Source organism: Podarcis liolepis (assembly GCF_965112155.1).
Source record: "Podarcis liolepis genome assembly, chromosome: 4".
Classification (NCBI taxonomy): Eukaryota; Metazoa; Chordata; class Lepidosauria; order Squamata; family Lacertidae; genus Podarcis; species Podarcis liolepis.
This window is the reverse complement of record NC_139558.1, coordinates 71,399,074-71,411,479: the sequence shown is the minus strand read 5'-3', so window position 1 is coordinate 71,411,479 and position 12,406 is coordinate 71,399,074.

Genomic DNA, 12,406 nt, shown 5'->3' with positions numbered 1-12,406 from the left:
ACATGCATGCACACAGTACTAATTCCCTGCTTTGCTTTTAGCTCTGACCCAGTCCCATTCATAGCTAGTGTTACAAGCCACCACCGCCTCTTCATCATGGTGCTTTGTGTCACTCAGCATCCTCTCAGACACACCCATCATTACAGTGGGGCTTTCTGCACACAGGACCTAGTGACAGGTAGCTATGCCTTTCCCCTGCAGCTGGTATGAGGCAATTTTGGCCCTCCTAGCGTTGCTGAACTCCAACTCCTAACATCTCTGGACACTGACTATCCTATTTGGGGCTGATAGGAGTTGTAGTTCTGCAACATCTGGAGAGCCAACTGTTATTCACTCCTGCCCTACAGTTTCCTCTGAGCCTGCAGGAACCAGCTGCAATAATCAGCCTCATCTCTGGTCTGTCCAAGGCTTCCCTTTCACAAGTGGTTTAAAGCTTCTCCAAGCTTTGATCATCCTAATTGTCTTTAACCTTCACCTAATCTGAACTTTGCATTTATTTAGAAACCGCTTTCAAAATTATATATAACTGTGTTGTAGTTTCTGGACAATTGAGGTCATCGTGATCATTTTTTCCTAATGGTTCTACCACGGCTATAACAAGACACAAGAACACCTCTCTCCTTTGTGTAATTACACTTTTACCTTTGAATTGGCAGTACCTGGTTGTTATTTCTTATTTCTGTTTCTTAATTAAAATTACTTGAGACAGTTGACAATAAAATAAATACCCCACAACTTCATAAAATAAGCAAACTAAAGGGAAGTTTATGTGAATAAAATGATTTAATTTAACCAGCTAGCTATTTTTTTGCATGGTCCAATGCAAAGTTACTCTTACAAAAACCAGCATCCAATTAAGTCAGAGAAAAATGTTTTTATTTTTAGGCTCAACAGTTTAACAGCTGCATTAAACTCTGATGGTTCAGTCCTAAGTACAAAAGAAATTTCCCCATCTTTTCCCCCCTCACTGCCCAGACTGCAGGATCCCTGAGAGAGTCAGAAGTTGTCCATTGAACCAAATGCTCTTGTAGAAAATAGATGAGAGAAAAATGAGCACCAGATGTTTCTATGCAGTTGCAGATGTTGATCATTTCACTATAGTCTCACAGCCTGAAAATGAGTCAAGCCAAACTGACATGAATAATTACACATTTGATATTTGTAGTTTTGTCCTCTCAAGTGTTTAGGTCAAAACTGAAGAGTACTCTTTAATACATGTCTCAATTGTCCTCTCTGTATGAACTACTTCCCAAAAGACACAGGACTACAGCTACCCTGGCCCTAATCAACTTTTGCCATCTAGACCACAGCAGAGAACCTGTGTGCTCTGGTATAGTACCTGGAAACTGTAAGATCCAGGTAAGTAAAGCAAGGAAAACTAAGACCAAATGAACAGATAAATACATTTAAAACAAAACAAAACAAAACAAAACACCAGTGTCTCTAGCTAATCTGATTTGGGACATCATTCCTTCCCAATTCCAAATGTGAAAATCATAAATCAAATATGAGCCAACCAAACAGTGGCAAGTTATGAGGTGCTTCATCACAGTTTAGCTCTCTGATCTTGCCAACCTAATAGGAAGTAAACACAACTGGGCTGAGGTGGGATTAGGACAGGAGAGCAGAGAGGAGTTTTGTTTCTGTGTTTGAAGTACTTTTTTAAAAGCAGCTAGTAGTAGCTGGTGCCCATTGGGATTGGTGGGTCACAAGGCAGGGCCACCAACCATAAGGGAATTTAAAGCCAATTATGAAGCAGAGACAACTGTTTTGTTCTACAAAGGCAACACTGAGAATAATGAGGAGGACAAAACTAAGATCCAGAACCACCCTTTCACGAGTTAAAAGCAGAGAACTGGGGGGTGGCTGAGGTTGGTGCAGCAGGCCCCATTTGCCTTAATAGGCTAGTCTCCACAGAAAGCAACAGAGGGTATAAGAGAAGAGAGGAAGAATGGCAGGCAATGGTCAGCTCAACCAGGAAGATGAAGGAAGGACAGGAAGTGTTCCTACACCTAAGCCAGAGACTCCAGGAGGAAGAACTGGGGCTATCTGCCCACCAAACTCACAGTGATGAGCCTTGCCTTTCTAATCTGGAAAGACTGAGAGGGGTGTCAATTATGCTGTAAGGATGTTGTAGAAGTCTGACACAAATCTGCTGAGTTTTCCTATTGGAAACTGTGAGGTACAAGTGCTTGTCATTCTGTTTCTTGTCATTAGGTATGTCTGTTTTTGCTACTCTGCTTCTAAGTTATGCTGCCCCAGAAGAACTGGAGGACCCCAAGCTCATACATAGTGGGGGAGAAAAACATTCATTATGTCAGTGGACTGCAACTGATTACAAGGCAGGCCCACACAAATTATAGTGCAATATCCAAGTACATCAGTATTCAGGTCACTGCCGTTGCTTCCCTTCAAGCATGTCATGTGGGAAAAATACTTTTAGTTTAATGTAGTGACAACAACAGGACCGTGACTCTGACCTGTACATTAGCACAGCTGCTTAGTATACAGCAACTTTCATTATCAAATTGACCCAGGTTCTTGCCAGAGTTTTTTGACTGAGCTGAAAGCGGAATTTGCCCTTCCAAGCCTATAAGTGATGTTGTCTAATAAAAATATATATGTATGTGGCCAATATAGGAAAATGTGTCTTTGACCTTGGGCAGCAGGCTGTTAATTGTAAACCCTGGTAATATATCTAAATGAAAACTCAGTCTTTCATTCACTAATTGCAAGGCCAAACAATTGTGAACCTCAAGCACATCAATAAGTTAGCTCCTGAATTTATTCTGTGCTACAACACTTTCAGGAGAAGAACATGACAGCACATCATCAAAATTTAGGAAAAATCACATTGAATGCTTTTCCAATGAGGCAAAAATAATAATCAAAATCAGTTTCAAGAATTCAGTAGCACGAATCCTCTAGAGATATCAGCAAGGCTATCTGAGTTCAAGCTTGGAAACAAATTTCAGGGGGCTTGTAAAGCCTGTCTCAAAAGAAGAGGTGATCTTTACCGGCTCCCAGATTTTTCTCTGGCTCAGATTAGAATCTGAGTCCTACTTCTTTCTGTCTTCCTTCTATGTCTCTCACCTTCCTTTCTACAAAGGTCATCCCCATCACCCACTACTCCACATCTCTCTCCTAATTTGGGCAAGAGCAGCAGGGGAAGTTCCTTCATTGCACTGTATATCAGCTTGTTGGAGTGTGGGGAACTAGCTATACTACCAGTTTGCCAGCATGAAACCCCTATGGCCAGTATAATGTGAGAACAGGATTTCAGCCTTTAATACTTTTTCAACATTTATACCATAATGGTATACCATCCTACATATATCCACTCAAAGGTAAACTAATTAAGTTAAAATGGATTGGCTCCTATGTAAGTTTTGGAAAGGATTGCAGACTTGGATTAGTTTTTGTTTTTATGTTGAGTAATTACTGCTTCTTTCATGCGAATGCCATGAAAAAAAGTGTTCTATGTCAGTCCAGCTGTAAATTCAACATATCATTATGATAATCCTTTAACCAAACACCACAAAGAGCCCTGTGGACTTAATGACTAAGTCTCATTGTGGCATAATATCTCAAGGACTAAAGCCCAATTCATCAGCTGCCAACAGGGATACATTCCTTGATGCATCTGATGTGATGGGTGTACACAGCAAAAACCAGAGAGGTTCTGAGGAACTGATAAACATTCACAGCCCCACCAAAGAATTGCAGACCTGGCATTGTCCCAGCATCTTCCTGGATATGTCTCATACCTTGGATTGGTAGATAAATTCCATTCACATATTTCTTGTGTGGTGTTGGCAAAATCTTTTCTCTTTATCTTATTCTATCAACAATACGAGGTGAAAAGAGAAACAAAGACTCCACCCTAAAACAGGAAAACAGATTCCCCCCTGCCAGTTGAAACTGGATGCCTATCCTTACTCTAAACCATTATTTTCAATAAATAGAAAGGAACGGGGACATACATGCCATTCTGTGTGCATTTATTTTACTCAAATCATGGTCAGGCGAAACCTATAAAATCCATGACAAGTTTGACAATATGTCTTCCACGTTGTAGTTCACAACTATACTGGCTCACTTCTTCCAGGATATATATTTCCTCATCATTACATGTACAACAGCAAAATATATTATTATGTACTCAGCCACCTAGATCCCAAACAAACTGAGAAAATGTGATATTGTTTATAGATAAATGGGTGTTTTATTCTTAAAATGAGATCTAGTGGAACCCCCAACTGACCAGGTCCCATGGGATCATTGGCACTTCACAATAGTATGGACTTTTAAATCTATGTGTTTTGCTGATTTACAAACACATTGTGGCTTAGGAACATAATGCTGATGCAAATAACATTAAATTATGATTCATCAACAGAAACTTTATCCAAGATATGCAGCAATTGATTGGATTATATTATATTTCGACCATGTCCAACTCTATTATTCTAGTCATTTTGTAGATGAGCAAATCCACATTTTATAGTTTCTGCGTTACCAGGCTTTTTTCTATAAGCATCACATTTTCCTGGAAAAATAAATCTCCTTCTCTACCTTTTTCCTCTCTCAGTGAGTTTCAAGGATGCCACTGAAAATAATTAAATATTGAACTGTTTGCGGATATCTCAAGTTTCTGCTGATTCTGAACTAAGGCTGTTTGCTGTGCCAGGAGGGAAGAGTTGCCATCCCTGCTTCCTTTTCTAAACTGGCTGATGTTGGGGTATCCCAGGTTCCCACAGTTCAGCTCCCCTTGTCTGTTTCTTCCTCTTCTGTCTGACCTTGCCAAGCCCAGTCCAATACCAACAGAGCTGTGTTGCTTATAGAGGTACTACTGTAGCAACATGAACGACTCTTGTTTTTTTGTAGTCACCTGGAAACTGACATTATTTCAGATCTATTTCTACCTTATAGTTGTCTTGCCTGGTTTGTGAAATGCAGGTCATGATTCCTTTTTTAGGTTCTGGTAAAACAGTTTCTGAATCTGGTGAGATGGGGTTGTTGCTGCTGTTTTTGAGAATGCAGCAACTAGATCAGGCTTAGCTTTGCAAGGTCTCCCTCCCCCCCTCTCTCTCTAACACACACACACACACACACACACACACACACACACACACCCCTCATTTTCCAAACCTACAAAAAGCATCAAGAGCTATGAAAACCAAAAGACTTTATTTAATCAGATTAATTAGCTATTGATAATTCTTTGTCCAGTTACTGAAAGTAATTGGAAAAGGATAGATAAGGTTTTCCTGAGAAATACATGTCTCAAAGGTATTTGTGGCTTGATCAACAAAGGAATGGGCCTTTTGCTGTATGTGGCTTGCGCATAGGTGGCCAGACAGACGTCGTCACATAGTGATAAGCTTTAGATTAGGAAGAAAGTGACTCCTTAGGCATGAATTTTTTCCTGTCTTATGATCAGTCATGATGCATGATTCATACACTGAACTGGTCAAAAAAGAAAGAAATTGCTTCTGGGAAGAAAGTATGTTGCTCTGGAAGGTGCTATGGGAAGAAGGAGATGCCAAACAGAAGTTGTGCCAACTGCTGTCAACAAGGGACAAGACCAGAAGGACAATCAAGGAACAGAATCAGGGAACTCCTCTACTCCTCAGCTGCAAAACCAGTCTAGGCGGTTCTAGTTGCATCCTTCTTCCGTACAAAGCAATTGAGTGCCCCCACCATTCTCTATTACATGACTGTATAGTGAACATATATAACTGGCCTACATCACCAAGGCTGGACTGTAAATTCATGAGATAAGCAGAACAACCCTTAGCATGGTTACTCAAGTTTAATGGGTCTTATTTTCTAGCAAATGAGTTTAATTGCAGTCAGGAAGTGGAAAATATTTTTTGCATAGTAAAAGTACTGCAGAAATATTAAATAATATGACACTATTCCTCAGAGTTTCCCTCAAGCACACAAATGTAATAAAATTCTTACTAATTAATATTGGCTGGGAAATGCTACTTAATGACCTTTTTTTTAGGTTTTGCAGGAAAGGGGGGGGGGGGAATGTGTTTCTTTTGAAGAGAAATCCCCCTTCTTACATCATGGACATGGGTGTTTAGACTTCCTATACATCTGAACATTGCACATAAAAATCAAGATTGACTTAAAGCAAGAAGAAAATGAACTTACATGCAGGTGACAATCACTTTCATCTTACTTTTTCCTGTTAATAAATATATAACAAAAAACAGAGCATAGTTGATTATTAATCCTGGAAAATTGGCTTTCCTGAGAGTGTGAGATCATTCAGAGACATGACTTGCAAAGGGAAGGGTTTGTTAAAACAGAAATGGTTCCTCCAAAGACTATCAATAACTGGAAAGAAAATGCAGACAAATATAATAAACTCCTACAGCTAACATGTAATATGATTTCCCCCCCTGAAAGGGTTTCTAAAGTATTGATAGAGCCCTCTTAATGCATAACCAAATTACTGTTGAACAGATGTGGGCTGCAAGCTAATGGCCTCTCCTAAATCTAAGTATCTTTTAAACTAACATTGCTCCAAGACTCCTTAGGTGGCTCCCCCCACCCACAGGATACAGAAAAATTGACACCTGGGATACAATAAGAGAAAAGAAATGGGAGGAAATGCAGAGGCCTGAAGATTTATCAGCTTATGGGTTGTATCATTGTCCCAAAGAAACTGGCTTAAAAAAAAATGAAATGATGAGGAAAAAGGAGCTGTGAACCATGATGGGGATGATTAAAGAGGATACAGAGCAGCTGTCAAAGCAAATATCAGGAAACATTAATAACTTTATAGCTCGCTGTGAGACTGTCTCAGATATTTCCAAGAAAACAGGAATATTTCTCCTGAAGTAATCATCACATGCAGACCCCTTGCAGCCCGGTCTGGTGCTTATATCTGCCTGCTGAACCTGAGAGTTATTCTGCATTTGGTACAGAGAGGCACCCGTTAGTCATTCTCTCCTTTGCAGGATTAGAATCACATGAAGGGAGAGGGGGCCATTTTCAGTGTCTATTCCATTGCATTACCTTCTGGCCTATCCTAGAAAGGCCACCAGATGTATTTTTGTTTGTTTGTTTATTAAAGACTCCTTAGTTTACAAAAGTATGCACAATGTCTCTTTTTTCAAGTTACATTTTCTACAGGTCAGTTTCATTTGATGAGACTTCGGTGTTACATTAGGAAGAAAAAAGGGGGGAAGGTGGAGGGGACCATGGTAGGTCAGGGTAGGGGTCTGGTGGCGATGATTCTATTTTACTTAATGTATGTGTGGGGTTTTGTGTCAGCGTTGATTGCGTAGGTTCTCTTTGCTATTCGCTTGTATGCCTTTGGTGGTGAGAGAGGTTGGGATTGGCCTAGGATGTGTTTGCTTGTTTGTGATTGGCTGTGGTGAACTTTGTTTTCATGAGTGAGTAGGGTGGGTGGTTGTTTTGAAGGAGGTTAGTCATATTGATTTGTATGCTGTTCATAGCTGTCAACGTTTCCCTTTTTTAAAGGGAAATTACCTAATTCTGAATAGGATTCATCACAAGAAAAGGGGAAAGTTGACAGCTATGATGCTGTTGGTGGATTCTTGTATTTATCTTTGGGCTGTGTATGTGATAAAGGGGAGCCATAGTGGGGTGAAGGCATCTTCTTCTATTTGTCCCCATGTCAGTTTCAGTTTATTGGTTAATTTTTCTAGTAGGGCTGTTTCCCATACTATTTGGTACCACTGGTCCATGCTTACTCCTGACAGGTCTCTCCAGTGTCTGGTTATGTTTCTGGTTGCTGAAAGTAGGTGGGTTATGAGTTCCTTGTGATGTAAGTGGGCATTATTGTCTTGGAAGATGTTTAGTAGGGCCAGTTCTGGGGTGATTTCTAATACTTGCTTAGTTATTTTACATATTTCTTGTATGGCTGTCCAGAATAGTTGGATTTGGGGGCATTCCCACCACATGTCGAAGTATGCGCATGTGGAGGTGCATTGTCAAAGATAGTGGCATGAAGCAAAATGCCTCTCAAATTGTCTTGTGATGTCTGCAAAGTCACTTTGTACACGTGTGGAAGAATATAAAATAATGAAGCATTGTGAGTTGTTGTTTTTTTTGTCACTGGGAGTGGTGGATGAAGGGCAAGGAGGAAATGCAATGTTGACTTGCTATTTAGCATTTAAACACCAGGCAAAAATATTCATCAGACCTGTGGCTTTTAATTAACTATGACCTTTGCTTCCCCCATGGCTATAGCCTTAAGATTCAAACAGAAATCAAACATTGTTCTTACTCTGTCAAGCTGCCTGGTCTGCAGCTTTTCTTCTAACTACTAGCTTACATCACTCAACTCTCTATTCTCAGCTTTACTTTTCTCCTTCTAACTACCTGCAAGCTGAGAGAGGGGGCCGCACCCATTTGCTGGCTCTCACAGAGCCCCTTCTTTTGTTCTCCTTAATGGCCCATCACCTCACCAGGAAGCTTGCCTGCCTATTCTAATAATTAGAAGGGGGCCCAGGCATTCAGGCTACCCCCAAAACTTTTTCCACACACACACACACACACACACACACACACACACACACACATATATATATATATATATATATATATATATATATATATATATATGAATATAAAGATATTTTCTTGCCTGCATTGCTAATCCCTCATAAATGCATTTATGCTGCACTTGGAGGCAAAGAGGATTGGGTGGAAGGAATTAAAGAGATTTGGCATGGATACCATATTTGGAAGAATTTCTAATGAGATTACTTTAACAAGTCTCTCTCATGCAACTACTTTGAGCAAGTCCAGAAACTCTAATGAGATCATACTTAGTTTCTCTAGTGGGAGAAATGGTGCCATTTCCAAAATGTGTGAATGAAATTCACCAGGTTCTGATTAACTCAAGGTGCACAAATTGGTAGTTGGAGTTACATACCTCAAAGGTCACACAAACGAATTTTCAGAATAAAATAGGAAGTCAGTTTTATATTATAGCAATATACATTAATTTGCAAGTGAAAATGGAACAAAATTTCATGGACAAAGTTTTAAATTTCCTCTTTCAGAACCAGAGATGTTATGGATTTTTATTATTGTCTTAATGGACTTTGAGTCAAATAGAAAGTCTTTTCCTTCTGTTCATCGGATTCTACATGCGTAAAGCCAGAAAATATGAGCAAGGTTGTTAGATATGCCTTTGCAAGAGGAAACAGTAAGGCAAAGATGGCCTGCCTGAAGTTACAGTTTATAGATTAGAAAGAGGCGCAAACAATTAAAAAACAGGAATACTTTGGGCAAATTACTTGCAATCAAGCTACAGCTAAATGAGCTTCTTGCCGAGGAAAGCAAATTTATAATGTTTAGAATGGGGGGGGGGGCATGGAAAAATGTTAACAACAATGCAGCTGAAGGTGTGAGTAGATACAGATAAGTAAAGTTCTGGGCGCATTTAATAGAAGAAACTACACTTACAACCTTTCTTTCATCCCTCCAAAACTTCATATGCCAGATTGACCAAAACTATTCCGATATATAGCTGGCTGGTGGAGGGGGATGTGGGAGAGCACAGCTCTAAGACATCGTCCGATGGAGAGCCAGGCTTACTGACTGACCTGATCTTTGTTGAAGTTTGAGGAGTTTTACAAGTAAAATTTATTCTGTAAACATTCGTTCCAGGACTGTCCATTGATCCTAACACACTGGCTATTACCATATTGGCCCGAATATAAGCTGTACCCACAAATAAGCCGCAATTTCAAAATTCAAGGGGTAGTGGGAGAAAAATAATACCCAAATATAAGTTGCTCCCTTAAAATTGTGTCTTATGCTGGTGCTGGTGGTCCTAGGAGCTGCACGCTGCCATGGCTCCTGCCTCAACAGAAGTCCCACAAAAGTCAATTTTTGTAAGGTCACAAATTTAAGTTGCACTTTAATTTTTCATGGTCAGAATTTGGAAAAAAAGTGTGGCTTATATTCAGGCCAATACGGTATATGTATAACCATTGGGAGTGTAGGTTTGTATGCATCTGTATATCTGAATTAGCACAGCTACATGTATTTTTGGATACTGCTTGGGGGATGCAGTTGAGAGGACCTCTATGATGTGCTCTCATGCTTCAAAATATACCATTATGCCATGGACAATGCTCATCAGATGGTTATATCCTTCCTTCCTTCCTTCCTTTCCCCATTTTATTCAAAATGATACCTCAATGTGGAATTAAGACCAAGCTACCTATATTTAAAAACCCAGAGAAAATGTGTTTTGCTTCACTCCTGCCCACCCCAACCACTGAAATGTAGAGAGAAACATTCTTTTGGCAGCTTATTCAAAGGATAATGAAAAGATGTGTATATTTGGCAACCAAGGTAGAAAGTCACACAAAGCACCAAAGACATGTGAAGGCATCAACTTGGAAGCGCCACATTTTCCCCCCTACTGGGTGATGCTGCTGCCTTTAGCCCCCCCCCCCCCCCATTCAGCATAACATTCATTGGTTTCATTGAATGCAGAGCATTGTCTAATCCAATTGAATGGACTGACTTTAAAGACTCTGTAATTTCTGAATACACATCAAGTGAAACTATCCTTCATTCCTATTATTGTAGTGGAATGTTAGACATTACAAGGTAGACAAAGGCAACGCATAAAAGGGATTTTTGCTGGCAGTCAGAAAGTACAAGTATAGGTAGAGAGAGATAATATGCTGCTGACATCTCGCTTATCTTGATTCCTCCCTCCCGTCCCTTCATACATAAATATCGGCAGGAACAGAATTTTCAAAACAAATATGAGCCACCATCCTCCGAAATTAAATGGATGGGGGCGGGGGGGGGAGTAGAAATTTTATTTAAACGGTGTCCTTCAGGAGTTAAAGCTCCAGCGTGTACACATTTTGACAATGGATTTTCAGTATGAATGATGTTGTTGCAATTAGAACAATTAATGAGAAGGTGTGCTTCAAAGTGCTCCATAATCTTCTCTGCGAGTGATGAGCAAAGATCATTACATTTCATCTTTCCTTCTCTTTTCAACAATGGCAAACCTGCATGAGGCTGGCAAACCTGCATGAGGCTGGAAAGTGGAGATTACATTACACTGGTCCAGTTTTGTTTGGTTTTTTTCTCTGTATGTGTGTGTGTGTGTTTATATATATATATGCAGAAGGCTGATCACCGAAGAATTGATGCTTTTGAATTATGGTGCTAGAGGAGACTCTTGAGAGTCCCATGGACTGCAAGAAGAACAAACCTATCCATTCTTAAGGAAATCAGCCTGGGTGCTGGGTGTTTGTGAACTATAGTCATGGAATATATCCTATTCATATTAGATTTCAGGGTGCAATATTTGATAGGTATGAAAGGAATATACATTGGGAAGACAAACCAAAACCAAAACCAAACCAAACAATAATTTGAGACTTTGACAATAAATGACCTTCTTGTTGTCCTCCACAGCCAATACCTGCAAGGCTGGCTTCGAGTAGCATTAGTGCTTTGACAAGTTTCACCACGCTGAAGTTAGCTCTGTCTGAGCTCATGACCAGTCAGACTGCTAGCTCTTGGGGAGGAGGGTTTACAAGCTCTAGAGCAATAAGTTATGCTTGTGTCAAAGGCATAGGAGAATAATGGACCTGAAGCACAACCAGAATGTATTAACAACTCATTCAGAGCTAAATCAAAACTCAGAGCCAAGTTTGTGGAAGCAGTTGCAATACTGATACCATCATGTTCAGAAATGGGGATTAGCAGCATCCAGTGTAGTTTGCTCCAGGGAGCCTTGGAGCAGTCTTATAAAACTTCCCATCAGCATCATGAATATTATAGGTTCATGTCAGTTGAAGTTCTAAACATCTGGAAGACTCCACCATGGGGGAAAATCTGCCAAAGACACACTGTTGTCCCTGATTTTTCACTGGCCCTCTGTGAGAAAGGAACTGAAATTGTTAGAATTTGGATAAAATATGACAAGTTGATTTGGGCATCCTACAAATCACCCCAGACTGAAGTGGTCTGTTCTCCAAAGAACAGAATGTGGATCCAAACCAAATCTTGTGGTTGGTGCACACCCATAACATATGCCACTGAAGAAACTTTTGGGAATCTACACTTCCGTCTGTTTGTTTTTCCTTCCACCCCTTTCTTTTCCAAAAAGAGAAAACTGAGGCTCACTTCAACCTTGGCTTGATTGTCACTTAAAATAGGAAACTGTAGCTGCATTGACATCTGGGGTTTATTGTGTTAGTATAACTGAGATTTTGTCCCATTTTCTAACATTCCTTTCACACTGCACATGACTGTTCCATCACATCTAGACTGCTATACCACCATCTTGTACTGCATGTCATTCACACATTCCATCCCTCTCCTTCTACATTCCACCATTCTTCTAGGCTTTACCTTTTCGGCATGACTTTCT